The sequence below is a fragment of the Arachis stenosperma genome, chromosome 3 (assembly GCF_014773155.1).
Source record: "Arachis stenosperma cultivar V10309 chromosome 3, arast.V10309.gnm1.PFL2, whole genome shotgun sequence".
Lineage (NCBI taxonomy): Eukaryota > Viridiplantae > Streptophyta > Magnoliopsida > Fabales > Fabaceae > Arachis > Arachis stenosperma.
The window spans coordinates 56,934,174-56,947,794 of NC_080379.1; the positions used below are offsets into that span (position 1 = coordinate 56,934,174).

Sequence of the window (13,621 nt, forward strand, 5' to 3'; positions counted from 1 at the left end):
CATTGTGGCCGAAAATCACCAAGAGAAAAGGAGAGAAAGTTCTTGGTTCATAAATCTTCAAAGCTTGATTTCTTCTAAACTAAAACTCAAATCAAAACTCCGATTTCACCAAAATGATCCTCTCTTCTTCCTCTACATAACCATATAACATATCAAGGCTGGAAATAAGGTGAGATGGCTGTCTCCCTCCCTTTTCAATTCGGTTTTCAAGGAAAACCATGTAAACATGTGTTTTCTTGATGTTTTTCCTTAGGAATCATGCTTAACTTGACTTGAGGGCCAAGAAACGTGAATTTCCAGCAACTCTAAGGTGATATATCTCTTCCTAACATGCTGAGTGAGATTTGGTCAGTTGAGAGTTTTTGGATTTAAAGTTGTTCTTTATGTGATTTAGGAGGAAAAAGTGCTTAAGGACCACCTGAAAGTTTAACTGAATTAGGAGCAGCAAAACCAGGTAGGGTTTGACGAATTTAATCCTGATTGATTGTGTTTGAGTTGTGTGATTATGATATGGTTTGGATGTGCTTGAAATTGATTGTTTGTATGAGTAATTCTTGTTGAAATTTTGGTAAAAAATTGATGAAATTTGATGAAATTCAAGCTTTAAAGTTCATGTTCTTGGGCAGCTGGAAAAACGAAACCCTAAGCTTAAATTGAGGTTCAATTTGTGTTGAAATCATGTAGAAAAGATGGGGTTTTAGTTGCTGCTAATTTATTATGAATTATAGTAAAAATCGGTTGCTGAAAAGACTGAAAAACGGGTAAAAACAGAGAAAGAATTTGAAGAATTTATGAAGAACATGAAGAACACTTTGAGTGTGGTGAAGAACATTGAAGAACAGGCCTTAGATCTTAAAAAGGGCAAGGAAGTAAAATTTTTGGTGTTTAAGGGGTTGTTTAGTAATTTCTGAAAGTTAGGGTGGTAAAAGTAGAAATATTAAAAGTTACGGGTGGTTAAAAGTGAATTTTAAAGGTTAAAAGTAAAAGTGAGTTAATTTTCGAAAATTTAATAATAAAATAATAAATAATAATAAAATATTAAATAATAATATTTAATTAAAAATAATATTTTAATAAAAATAATAAAATAATGCAGAAAAGGCAGTTTTCTGTAAAAGCTTTAGAAAGACAACTTTAAGTGCAGAATCTCATAATTACCTTCATAAAACACTCAGGGAGTGGTAATAACATGTTAGAGAGGAAAAGATAAAAAAAAAAGATAAAAGTTAAAGAAAAGATAAAAATCGGAGAAAAAGTCTGTAAAATTCTAACGACAGAAAAACAGACAGAGACTAGTGAACGAACTAGGGCAACTTAGTTAGTACTTGAGTTGCGACTAGTGTTAGGTATAATATGAAAAGTTAAACTGTTTCAGTATAGACTTAATGAACCTATACTTGGGGCAGAATAACTATTCATACCGAAATTTACATAAGCTTTAATTACATACGTTAAGCAGAGAAATTAGAGTAAAGTAAAGAGATAAAGAGAAAAAGAGTGATATGGATACAGAAGAAAGAGTAATCAGAGAAAAGTAAAGAGATACAGAGAACCGAGTAACTAGAACAGAATAAAGAGATACAAAGAGAAAAGAGTAATGTGATAAAGAGAAATGGTTTGAGCCAAGATATTGTAAAAGTGACAGATGTAAAGTTTGTATAGTATGATTGAACAGAGAAAGAAAGAGGTATTGCATAAGAATGTGAAAATGATGATGAATAATGAGAATGATGATGAATGATGATAATGAGAATGATTATGTGATGATTTGTTGCTTGAGGCAACCCAAGAGATATTTATTTGTTGCTTGAGGCAACCCAAGAGATGTGTTTATTCATTTGTTGCGTTAAGGCAACTCCAGATATACTTGTATGATCATCTGCTGCAGTGAGGCAGTCAGATAGATAATGGTGTGATCACTGAGAACGCTTTCCTACGGTACAGATCCATATTTTATTTCTGTAAGGCAGAGGGGTTATTTCCTGCTACAGAAGTACCGTGACCACCTATTCCATTTCTGTAGTGGCAGAGGGGTTATTTTCTGTATACAGAAGGTGTGTCGGCGTACATCCCTGCAATGGCAGATGTGTTATTTCCTGCGTGCAGTGGACCCTGTGGTGGCAGAGGGGTTATTTCCTGTACACAGGGGTATAGCCAATAGGAAAGCCTTATCCAGACAGAGGTTGCTGGATAACGTCGGGAGCGGGTTAGTAACCGACGGATGAGCTCATTACCTGCACTAGGGCCAGACATGCATCATACTTGGTTGCGCATTTCCTTTGTTATGTTTGTGGTATGAATGTATGCTTTCCTTGTTTGTATTCTATTCTCTGTGTTTGTGTCTGTGTTTTACTTTCTTGTATTCTTCTGTTTGTGTTCTGCTATCTGTTTTCTCTATCTTTTCTACTTATCTGTGTTTTCTAATTACTGCTTCCTTGTATTCTGCTAATAGTCTGCTAAACAACATAGAATTAATGAACGTAACTAATAACCCCAACCCTACTAAGAACTCCCCAGTTCTTACCCCTTCTCTCTCCCTTCCCCTTCAGATGGAAGTAAGAGTACCTTACCGAAGTTCGCTGATGACCGTTCGCAAGAAGAGGATTCTGCTCTAGATAGTTTTCTGAGTCTAGGGTGAATATCGTTCTCTGTTTATATGTATATACTGTGAAACCAGCCAACGTCTACACCCCGTTCGTATGCGCACTTTAATCTAAATCCTGTGTACGAGACTCCTATTGTGTGGCTACTTCATGAGGTACCAGAGAAACGTCCTATGGAAAGTCTGATCGTGCAGAGGAGTAGCAGATGATGTTCTATCTTTTGATGACGTTCCACCTGACTTGAGTTGTGAAGACTTAGAATGTACTTTCCCTCGCTCTAGTAGTTTAGAGGGACTAGGTGAGTATAGAGTCTAGGCTAGCCTGGGTGCCAGCTTAGGGACCTCTTGAACAGGTCAGGACCTGGGATGTTGTATGTATATATATGTATATAGTTATTATCTAGCTATATCTAGGGGTGTTCTAACTAACAGTCTATATTCTAATAAAGGCTGAATCACCGAATGTTGTCAACTACTTGTGATGTGTTTATGTGTGATTGTTTGTAAATGTTTTATATATTATTAGTTGTGAAGTGATTATGAATGATACCGTTTGTTAATCCAAATGTTTTAAAAAAAAAGTAACTCGTAAAATAACTACGCTTTTAACAACGAATCAGGCTCATATAATAAATAATAGATAATAATTAGGTAGACAAGTTGGTAGCGCTCAATTTCTAGTATGATCATGACGTACCAGAAATTGGGTCGTTACAAGTTACGGAGAAGAAGTGAAAAAAGAGAAACCATTTTTTGATTGAGAGATTCAAAATAAAAGCCAGGAGAAAACGGGGCAATTAATACCAATTAATGAAGGTACTAAACCCTTTCACGTTCCCAAAGCAAAGCGCTGATATAAAAATGCGCGCCTTTAGAGGAGAACGTTCTACATTCAAAAGATTCTACAAAAAAGAAGAAATCGACAAAATGCTCGAGTTTGGCTTCATCATGAAAGGATCGAAGTCAAAAAATTCGACCTCAAACAGAAAAACCGAGCTCAAGCAGGGGCACTGTTCATACCCTGGGTCGAGCTGTTCGACCCGGGATGTTCTACAGACAAAGCGACCGACCTCTTCAGGTCAGGACAACCTGACCTCTTCTCAAAGAGCTCGGACAAATCACAGGAAGGCCCAAACAAAGGGCCCAAATAGGGGAACACGTCCCAAATCCTAAGGAGGCCCAAGCCTACAGAGAGAAGGGCGGTCCCTTAAAGATAAAGATGACCTCACTTAAAGATAAGATAAGATAACTAACTTATCTTATCCACAGAAGGCCACATCTCACCATTATAAATACACTAGAGCACCCAGGTATAACTCATACTCTGATTCTACTCAATACCTGCTTAATACCCTTGCTAACTTAAGCATCGGAGTCCCTTGCAGGTACCCCCCACCCTCCGGGGACGAAGGATCAGCACCACCACCAAGTCCAACAAATCGGACACACCAGCTCCGGCCGCTGTCCACCTGCCGGACACGTCGGCTCCGACCAACACCGAAGATCTCGTCCGAGATCGACCTACAGTTTCAGGTAACCCTCGGAACAGTACTCAAGCTATGAACTTGAGAGTGGCATCATCAATTTTCTTATCCTTCGCCTCAAACTCGGATCGAAGATTCGATATCTCAACTTTGACATCACGGACATATACGGCCGAACAAAAGAGCATTCTTTGGACTCAAGGTAGGGTATCTTGCTTCTAAGGGCATCTTAGCAAGGCCCTGTTTGGCATCTTCAGTTAAAAGATGTTAATCTACAAAATCGGGAGCACGAAATTCTTTATCCAACACAACCAAACAAAGTCAGAAGAATATCAACAGGCTCTTTACCTTTATCTTTTAACTTCTTTTTTTAGAGAGCTGATGGGGGAGTCTTCTTCCAGGATCTGGATCTCAGGACCTTGTCCTTCCCAGCCTCCTTTGGTTCTAATGGGTGGTGGCATGTGGCTAATAGTGGCAGACGAGAAAACTCGATCGCCACTAGCATTAATCGGGAGATTTCCTTGAGATTTCATCCCCCTCTTCGTAGCAGAAATAGCACCCAGACCTCCAGCCTTGTTAACTAAAAAAGAGGAGAAGAAATGAAAGGCTAAAACCTTGAAATCAGTAATAAAAACAAATAAACCTTATAATTGGAGAGGAAGAAACAAGGAAGTTACTAATGACATTCCGACCAACATGCTCATTTATTATGATATCCTCAAGTTGAGAGGACGTTCATTCCACAACAACAATAGCATATTAATTCTCTACGGCTCAAAAGAATTTACACCATTAACACAGATTTTGGGTGAAGGGATATTGAAGTTCTAGTAAAGATTGAACCGCTTTTGGTCTTCTAAAGTCATGAAAAAAGGTATCGTGCCTTCAACTCTTTTGACTTTGAAAAATTTTTCTTTAAACCCATTATAAGATTCCTCAAAAAGATTGAAGATTCTTCTATTAGAGTTACCTCGGAAAGAGATGAAACCACGACCTTGGAATCTAAAGGTAATGGTCAAGGTGAAAAAATAAAAGAAAACTCTGATAGAAAGTTCAGCCAGTATGATTAGGGCGCTCACTTGGATTTAGTAAACATAAGTTGAACTCCAAATCGGAAAAATAAAGTTTTGTACATCCACAACTAGTCCAGAGCACTACCAGCATGTTCATTGATATGACACAAAACGATTTATTGGTTTAAGGACTGAAAAGATATATAAATTTCTTATGTCAGAATTAAAAATAATTCTGGCATCTCATAGATTGTCAAGCTCCTCTTGGGTAATGGTAGAAGGGGTAGTTTTTACTTCTTTAGATACCCAGGAGTAAATGTACACCTCGAGTTCACTATTTATCATACAAACCGGGGCAGGTTGGGACCTCAGACAATTAGCAACACCGCCTCACTCATGACTCACAACAATCTTCCTTCTCGGCATGTCAGGAAAACCTACAGGGCACCACCAATAAGTTGTAAAGAGGATACTTCGAAATCTACCTAAAAAATTCGAAGAAAATTCTTCAAATTCTGAGAATCCACCAAATTCTGAGAAATCTAGAAAAGAATAAAAAAACCCAAAGGATAGGGCAAACAAAATCCAAAGTCATCGCTATCAGAATTAGAAAAACTAAAATAGTGGTACCCCTACTATGTTAACCTAATCAAAGATTACGAAAATAAAAATGTAAACCATAATCATGAAAGAGTCACATGTAACGATGAAGGAAAACCCTCATTTAGCAATAGAAAGTTTCGAAACGAGAAATAAACGCTAGTTAATTTCAAAAGGTTTGGTGTAGAAGAAATAAAGAATCAAGGAAGGAAGGAAGGAACTTTACCCGTTCGATGAGCGTATTGGATGATTTACTAGACGAAAGATGCAAGAAGCTGAAACTCTCTCTTAGGTAGTGTTTGGCAGAGAAACAGAGATATAAAGATTGAGACTAAGAGACAAAGGCCAAGAGACAGAGACTGAAACAAGTTTTAGCATTATGTTTGGCATAAAGTGAGAAATAGAGATTGAAATAAGAATAAAGTTCTAATTTAATTTGCACAAAAGAGTAAAGTTGAAATTAATTAATTGAAATGAGAGTATTTTAGGTATAAAATATTATTAAAGTTTCAGTCTCCATCTTCAAAAATTTCAGTTCCGTGTGTTCCTATTTTTTGGAGGTATTGAAATATTGAAATTTTAGAGATAGAGACTGAAATTTTAGTACAGTCTCATAACTAACAAACATAATACTGAGTCTTAGTTTCTCAATTTTCGTCTCAGTACCTCAAAATAAATGCTACATTGGTGGAGAAACAGAGACTGAAAGATTGAGACTGAGAGACAAAGACTGAAAGATTGAGACTGAGAGACAAAGACTAAGAGACAGAGACTGAAATCAATCTTAATATTCTGTTTGGTGCAAAGTAAAAGACAGAAATTAGAACAAGAATGAAACTCTAATTTAATTTGCACAAAGGAAAAAATTAGAATTAATTAATTAAAATAAGAGTATTTTAGGTATAAAATGTTATTAAAGTTTTAGTCTCCGTCTTTAAAAATTTTGGTCATATGTGTCCTCACTTTTTGGAAGAGGTACTGAAATATTTAAATTTTAGAGATAAAGATAAATATTTTAATATCAATTTTTGAATTAACAAACATGATATTAAATCTTAATCTTCCAATATTTGTTTCAATATCTCAAACAAACGTTACTTTACAGAACCAAAACAAGAGGGAGAATTAGGAAAAAAAAGTAAGAAAAATCTAAAACAAGATTTCTTAGAAAGAGAGAGAAAATGTCTCGAAAAGAGAAGGTTAAAGTGAAGTTTAAATTAAAAAATTAATGAAGCATTGATTGATGGAGAAAGAAGTTGTAATTGCAAACTGATGGTTCGCAAACCAAGAAACTTCAACTGCTTAGAACAAATTAGCGGTTTCTAAACCGAAAAATTACAACTGCTTAAAGGAAACTCAAAAGTTTTTTAAAGATTTTTTTTCCCGTGCTTAAAATAGAATACAAAAAGAATCATTTGCAATCAAACTCATAAAGACTAAGACTAAATTGAAACTTCCTTATCGTTACTCTTATATTTACTTTACTCCCTATCAATTTACCATTAGCATTTCAAGGTGCATGTGTACCTCGTGACTGTATTTGTAATACAGCTGTAATTCGGCACACAGTATCTATGCCGACTGCGCTTTCAGCATTACGGAAAATCGGAACGTACTCAAATTACACAGTTTCGATGAATATGATTTTATTATTATTTTTTTAAAAAAATATTCTATAAACATAAAAAAAATATGTAATATATTTATATATATTATTTTAAATATTTTATATTTTAGTTTGTATTTCATATAAATAATTAATTAGTAGTTTTTTTATTTTTTATTTTAATAGGAGAAAATTAGGATCACAAAGAATACACGAGAAAGTTGCATCGCATTTTGTGGGGTTTGCGAAGAATCCCAAACTTCCAATCCACTACTTGTATCCGCCACGTGTCTTTAATCTTTGGAATGTGTCGTTGTTTCTTTCTCTTCTCTTCAACCTTTTGTAATTTTTGGAAATGACTCTTTTTAAATTTTTTTAATAATTAAAGGAATAAAGTGTGATTTTTAATTTTTTAATATTTTTTATATTTTTTTAAATGTATTTATAAAAATAATAATAAAAAATTATACTTTATTTTTTTTATTATTAAAAAAAATTTTAAAAAATCCATTCTTATAATTTCCACCTTGGCTTGACGCTGTTACACACACGGATTTAGAGATCACCTTGAAGATGGTCTTAACTCTTTAAGGACCAACGTTTTACTATAAAGAGTTTAGAAGTTAACATTAGTCAGGTGTGTGTCGTTTATCTATTTTCTATTTTTATTATTACAAAAAATACAATAGAAAATTCATCTTTTAGAAAAACAATTTTAGAAAATAATTTTTGAAAAGGTTGAAAACTTTAAAAATGTCAAATTCATTTTTTAGTTTTTTTTTTATTGTTTTCTATAAAAATGGAAAATAATGAAAATACGGAAGCAGGTTAATAATATTATAAAAGGATGGGTAAGGCAATTGTTCACTTTTTTTTAATCTATCTTCAAGGCAATTATTCCAAAAAGTCAATTCGTTTTCCAATTTTAATCCCTATTCCATATAATCAATATAACTATCCATCCTATATTTTGAAATTTTATTAAAATAATCGAGAAAAATAAAGCTTATATTTTGGAGTCTATTTAATTCCTTTACCTATTATTCAATTGTAATTTGTTATACCTCAATTCAAATCTGGTGGAAATAAATCGATTCATTATGTAAAAGTGCCAAATCAATAGAGGAGGTTAATTAATTACCACATCATATGCGGCATACGTGGCTAAGTATAGTTAATATTATAAAAGTAAGAGGAATACTAGGGGATCAACACTTTTGTTAAATTCTGGCCAGCACTTAACTATCAAGAAGAAATTGAATGATTCTACACTATTAGATGCAATCTCATACCATTAAAAATATCATTAATGACTAAATTGATGACTAAAAACCACAAAATCTACTGACCCCTAAACATTTGCTAAAATTAAACTTAGGAACCATAAAATGTTTATATGCATATTTTTTTCTGTAACAATAATGCTAGCGAACGAAGATGGTTCCAGCAAAAAACTAGCTAAATGTCTCTGGGTGAATTTAAAACTTTTACATGGATGGTGTTTATGTTAGGCATCAGGATGTTTTTTTTTTTTGTAAATTGAATAGTTCTAAATCTATTTTTTTATTTATCATGTTTTAGACATTTGGAGAGAGAAAAAGTGTGAAAAAATAGAAACTAATTAAATTAATTTCTGTGATTCATATTGTAATAATACTAAACGTATCTTCTCCTAATTTAAATATAATAAAACATTTAATATCTAATATTTAAAATTATAAATAAATAAAATTAATTATTATATTTATAATTAATTAAATTATTCTATTCTTAGCTGATTGAAAGTTAGTTTCATATACTTTTTCTTTCTAGAAACTTAATGTGGACGTCTATAAATGCTGAATAGACAAATTTAATATGTCGTTGATTTGGGGTGATTTCTTAAGTAGGGGAAGCATTGTCAAATTTGTGTTTGTTTGTATTCGTATTCTTTTGATGTAGTATTATGAAGTTTCCGAACAATTCCAACCTTTGTCCAACATTTTAACAATAGAAGAAAGAAGCACGTATTGAAAACAGATGCCTAACTACTCATAGTCACATGATGAAAGACAAAAATAGATTCAAATAGTAAAATGTGTTCAATTTGCATAACTGGTCCAAACTTAATTACGTATCAAAGTGCTGAAGAATAGTCAATTGCGCGTGACAACATAATGCTATTATATACTGAATTGCTTGAAACGTATGATCTACGAACACTCACACAGATATAGAATACAATACGATACGAGATATGTTGACACACAAATTTTAAAATTTTATAAGATATGGGAATACGTATACATATAAAATATAAAATATTTTTTAAATAAATCGTAATGATATTTTGATATTTTATTAATATTAAAAAATAAATTATTTTTTAATTATTTTTAATATTTTATTTTAATTATATCAAATATTTAAAATATTTTTTGTTTTAATAAATAATAATATATATTATATCTAAATTTATTTCAAGAATATATATTAAGAATAAAACTGGACATACTGACACGTGATAGTATTTAGGTATGTTCAAACGTGTCTGGAGAAAAATTTTTTATTTTTTATTAAGATACAGTTGGACTTAATAGACACGTCTGTCGGACGAGTGTCGGTGAGTGTCATATCCGAAAATATGTCCGACACGCGGACATGGCAACTCAACGAAGTGTCCATGCTTCATAAACCAACGTTAAGGTTGGACCAAGATGAACATCACTCTATAAACTTCATATCTACTATTTGTATAATATCTGTGATGTAAAACTCGGTTAATTAACGGCTAATTAACCTATAAATGAGAATTTATTCTAGAAAGCCTAAAATGTGATTTTTATGGCTAAATGTGATAGAGGAGATTGAGACGAGAATTTCAGTACCAATTTTATGGAATTCGGACCAAGATTGGACCGAACGGGCCAAACCGGACCAACCGGACCCAAAGTGGGCCCTTGGCCCAACATAACTAAACCAAAACCCTAGTTTTCAGCACTCTCTCTCTTCACAACACACTCAAACAGGCTGAAATTGAAGAAAGGGGAGGAAGAACACTCTCTCAACTTCTTTCTCTCACTTGATCTTCAAACCACCATAACTTTTGATCTAGAGCTCCGATTGCCGCTCTGTTTGCGGCCACGCGTTCACCGCGGAGAGCTCTACAAAACCCATACAATTAATCTTGAGGTAAGTCACGTTTTGCTCTTCGAAATTCCAGCATTGTTTTCGAGTTTTATGAGCAAAAATGTTGAGATTTTGGGCTCTTTGATGTTATAGGACCCAACACTCTTGAAGGAGAAGGTTAATCTTGTCTCCTTGGACCTTGGGTGTGGTAAGATTCTCAACCCTAGTGTGATTTGTTGTTCTATGATGTTTGGGTATTGAGATGTTGTGTATGGGTATGATGATTGTGGCTTAGGTTGTGTATATGTGAATAATGGAGCTTAATTGGTGATTTTGAAAAGCTTGGAAAGGGTTTGGTGGTGAAAAATCTGTTCTTGGAGGTTTTGAGGCCTTGAGATCTTGTGGATAAGTGGTTTGGAAGTGCTCCGGTTGAGCTTGGGAAATCGGCTAAGGTATGGTTTTGGTTTCCCGTATCTAATATGTAATGTGGTAGGAAATACTTAGGCTAGAGGCCCTAAGATAGGCATTGAATTGTTGATGTTGTTGAATAATTGAGATATATGATGTGGTCATATATGTGATGATGATTATTGATGCCTTGGTGGTATGATGTATGAGAAATATGCATGTTGTGATATATGCTTGATGAATGGTTATGGTTGAATTGTGGGTTGAACCATGTTGATGGTGAGTATGATGTTGAGTGAGTACAATAATGACTTATTGGAATTGGTGTTGTTGAGAATTGGCAGGAGGAATAGTATATGACATGTCAATATGTTTGAATTTGAGCCACTTGGGTGAAGTGGGTTAAAATGATGAGATAGTGATTTTGTAAATTGTGGTAAAGTGTCAATATGTGAGTTGAGGAGGCTTGATGTTGAATTTGATATATTTTGATTGATTTCAAAGAAAAGGGATGAAATTGGCATGTTTTGATAGATTTTGAAAAGGGTTGGAAATGGCTTGTTTTGAAAATGGCACTTTGTGGTTTTGTATGAAAAATATGGTTTTTGGGCATACTTTGACGGGACATAACTTGGACTACGAATCTCTGTTTTGTGCCAAATCTGTTTAGAAATGAAATTGGATCCGGGATGTCCATGCCGTTTGAAGAACGGGTGAAAAACGATTTAAAATGAGGAAGTTATGTCCGTCGGAAGATTGGGGGTTGAATCTGTGAATTCTGCAGCTTTTAACTTAGAAAATTTTTTAGCAGAATGACCCCTTGCTCGTGGGCCCACCTGGCGCGTACGCGCCGATCTTCTAGAAAGCGCCATCCACGCGTGCGCGTGATGTGCGCGGGCGCGCCGATTGTGCTGCACCCAATGCCCAGCCATTTTCCAGAGAGTTATGCCAGAACTGTGCCAGTGTTGTGCTTGGGGCACGAGAACACCCACGCGTACGCGTGGTTGACGCATGCGGGTCGATTGGCAAATTTTTAATCCACGCGTTAGCGTGCATGACGCTTGCGCGTCGATGAGTTTTGAGGCCATCCACGCGTGCGCGTACGCGTGGCCCTGTTTTCATCCCAAAGTTGATTTTTGAGTTTTAAAAGCCAAATCTCATACTTCTAAGCCTCCAATCTCACCATTTATGTCTTAAATCATTATGACATGCCTAGCTATTAAAAAGGGGCTAGTGAATGAGGTAACTTGCGAGTGAAGCAAGGGAAAAATGAATGATCATTGAGGATCAAGCATGATTATGTGAGATGCGGAGGATGGTGGTAGAAGTGCTTGTTATGCCATGGGCCGAAAGGCCGTATTTGTTAATGAGATGGCTGGTTATGGATTTAACCGTGATGCCAATGGGCTGGTTATGGATTTAACCGTGAGCCGGAAGGCTAGATTATTGCCGTGTTACGGCGGAGCCATGATTTTGGCCATGTACAAATGCATATATGCTGTTGAATGAATTGTGAATGTTGCACTTCCACTGTTGGAGATGAGAGTTTCCCTGGGAGGTAGCAGTGGCTAGCCACCACGTGCTCTAGGTTGAGACTCGAAGCTCTGTTAACCCTATGTCGTAAGTGTGGTCGGGCACTGTGAAAGGCCCGGATGAGCTCGCCCCCGTAAATATTCACCAGTGAGGGTGATGGATATGGATCATGATTATGATCAAGTTTATGATGAGTATAACTCGAGTTGGGGATGCGCGACAGAGGGACAGTCCAATGGTTAGCTGCCAGGACTTGTCGGGTTGGCTCTATAACCGACAGATGATATCATCAACCACTAGGAACAGGCATTCATCATATGCATACTATATGAATTGTTTGAGATTGCCTATTTGACTGCATATTACTTGCTAATTGTCTAAATATCTTACTTGTTCCTAATTGTATATTTATTGTCTGATATAACTGTGTTTGCTACATTATACTCCTGCTGGTGGTTGGGAGGTTTGAAGGAATTGGAAAGGGAAGTATTAGTTAGACTAAAGAACCTTTAGTCAGATGCCCTTATATGGTTTAGCTTGTTTATAAGTTTTGAATTATCTGGAGGAAGTTCTAGGATTGCCTTTGGCTTTCCTCTATTATTATGTATTATATATGTGGAAGCTGTTACCATGCTGGGGACCTCTGGTTCTCACCCATGCGGATTTTATGGTTTTCAGATGCAGGACGTGAGGTTTCCCGCTGAGGCATGCTGGAGACTTCTATATTTGCCAAGATCCTTTGTTCTCGGGGCTATGTTTTGGTTGATATGTTTTGCTTAGATGTTTTTATCTCCATTAAATAATACAAACTGTGATGACTCCTCTTATGGGAGATTTTGGAGAATAGGTTTTATGTATTTGTGTCCCTTTGGGTTTCCTTTGGGGTTTTCCTTATTTTATCATATGTATATATTGCTATGATCGGACCGGTTATCTTCGCAGCCGGATCTTGAGTCTTTATATTCCTATTTTTGACACTCCTTTGTATATATATAATCTCGCGTTGGTTATCCTTGTTCGTTACGTTATCGATCGGAGTGTTGCGCTTTAGAGTTGCGATTTTTGTTTACCCCTTTTTCTTCAAAGGCTCCTAGTTATAATCAATCATTCATACTACTATACGTACTAAATTTTTATTTTAGAGGTCGTAATACCTTGCCATCTCTGAATTATGACTTAAGCATAAGACTCTGTATGGTAGGGTGTTACATTATGGTATCAGAGCAGTTCGTTCCTGTAGAGCCTGAGGGATGGACTGATTATGCTT

General features: G+C 35.3%; 1 long non-coding RNA gene across 1 annotated transcript; it reads left to right on the top strand.

Annotated features, from left to right (window-relative positions):
* Positions 1-255: 255 nt before the first annotated feature.
* Positions 256-13,104, top strand: LOC130967434 (uncharacterized). Its single transcript, XR_009081334.1, has 3 exons — positions 256-310; positions 395-454; positions 13,033-13,104. It is a non-coding gene; the product is annotated as an uncharacterized LOC130967434 (long non-coding RNA).
* Positions 13,105-13,621: the final 517 nt, after the last annotated feature.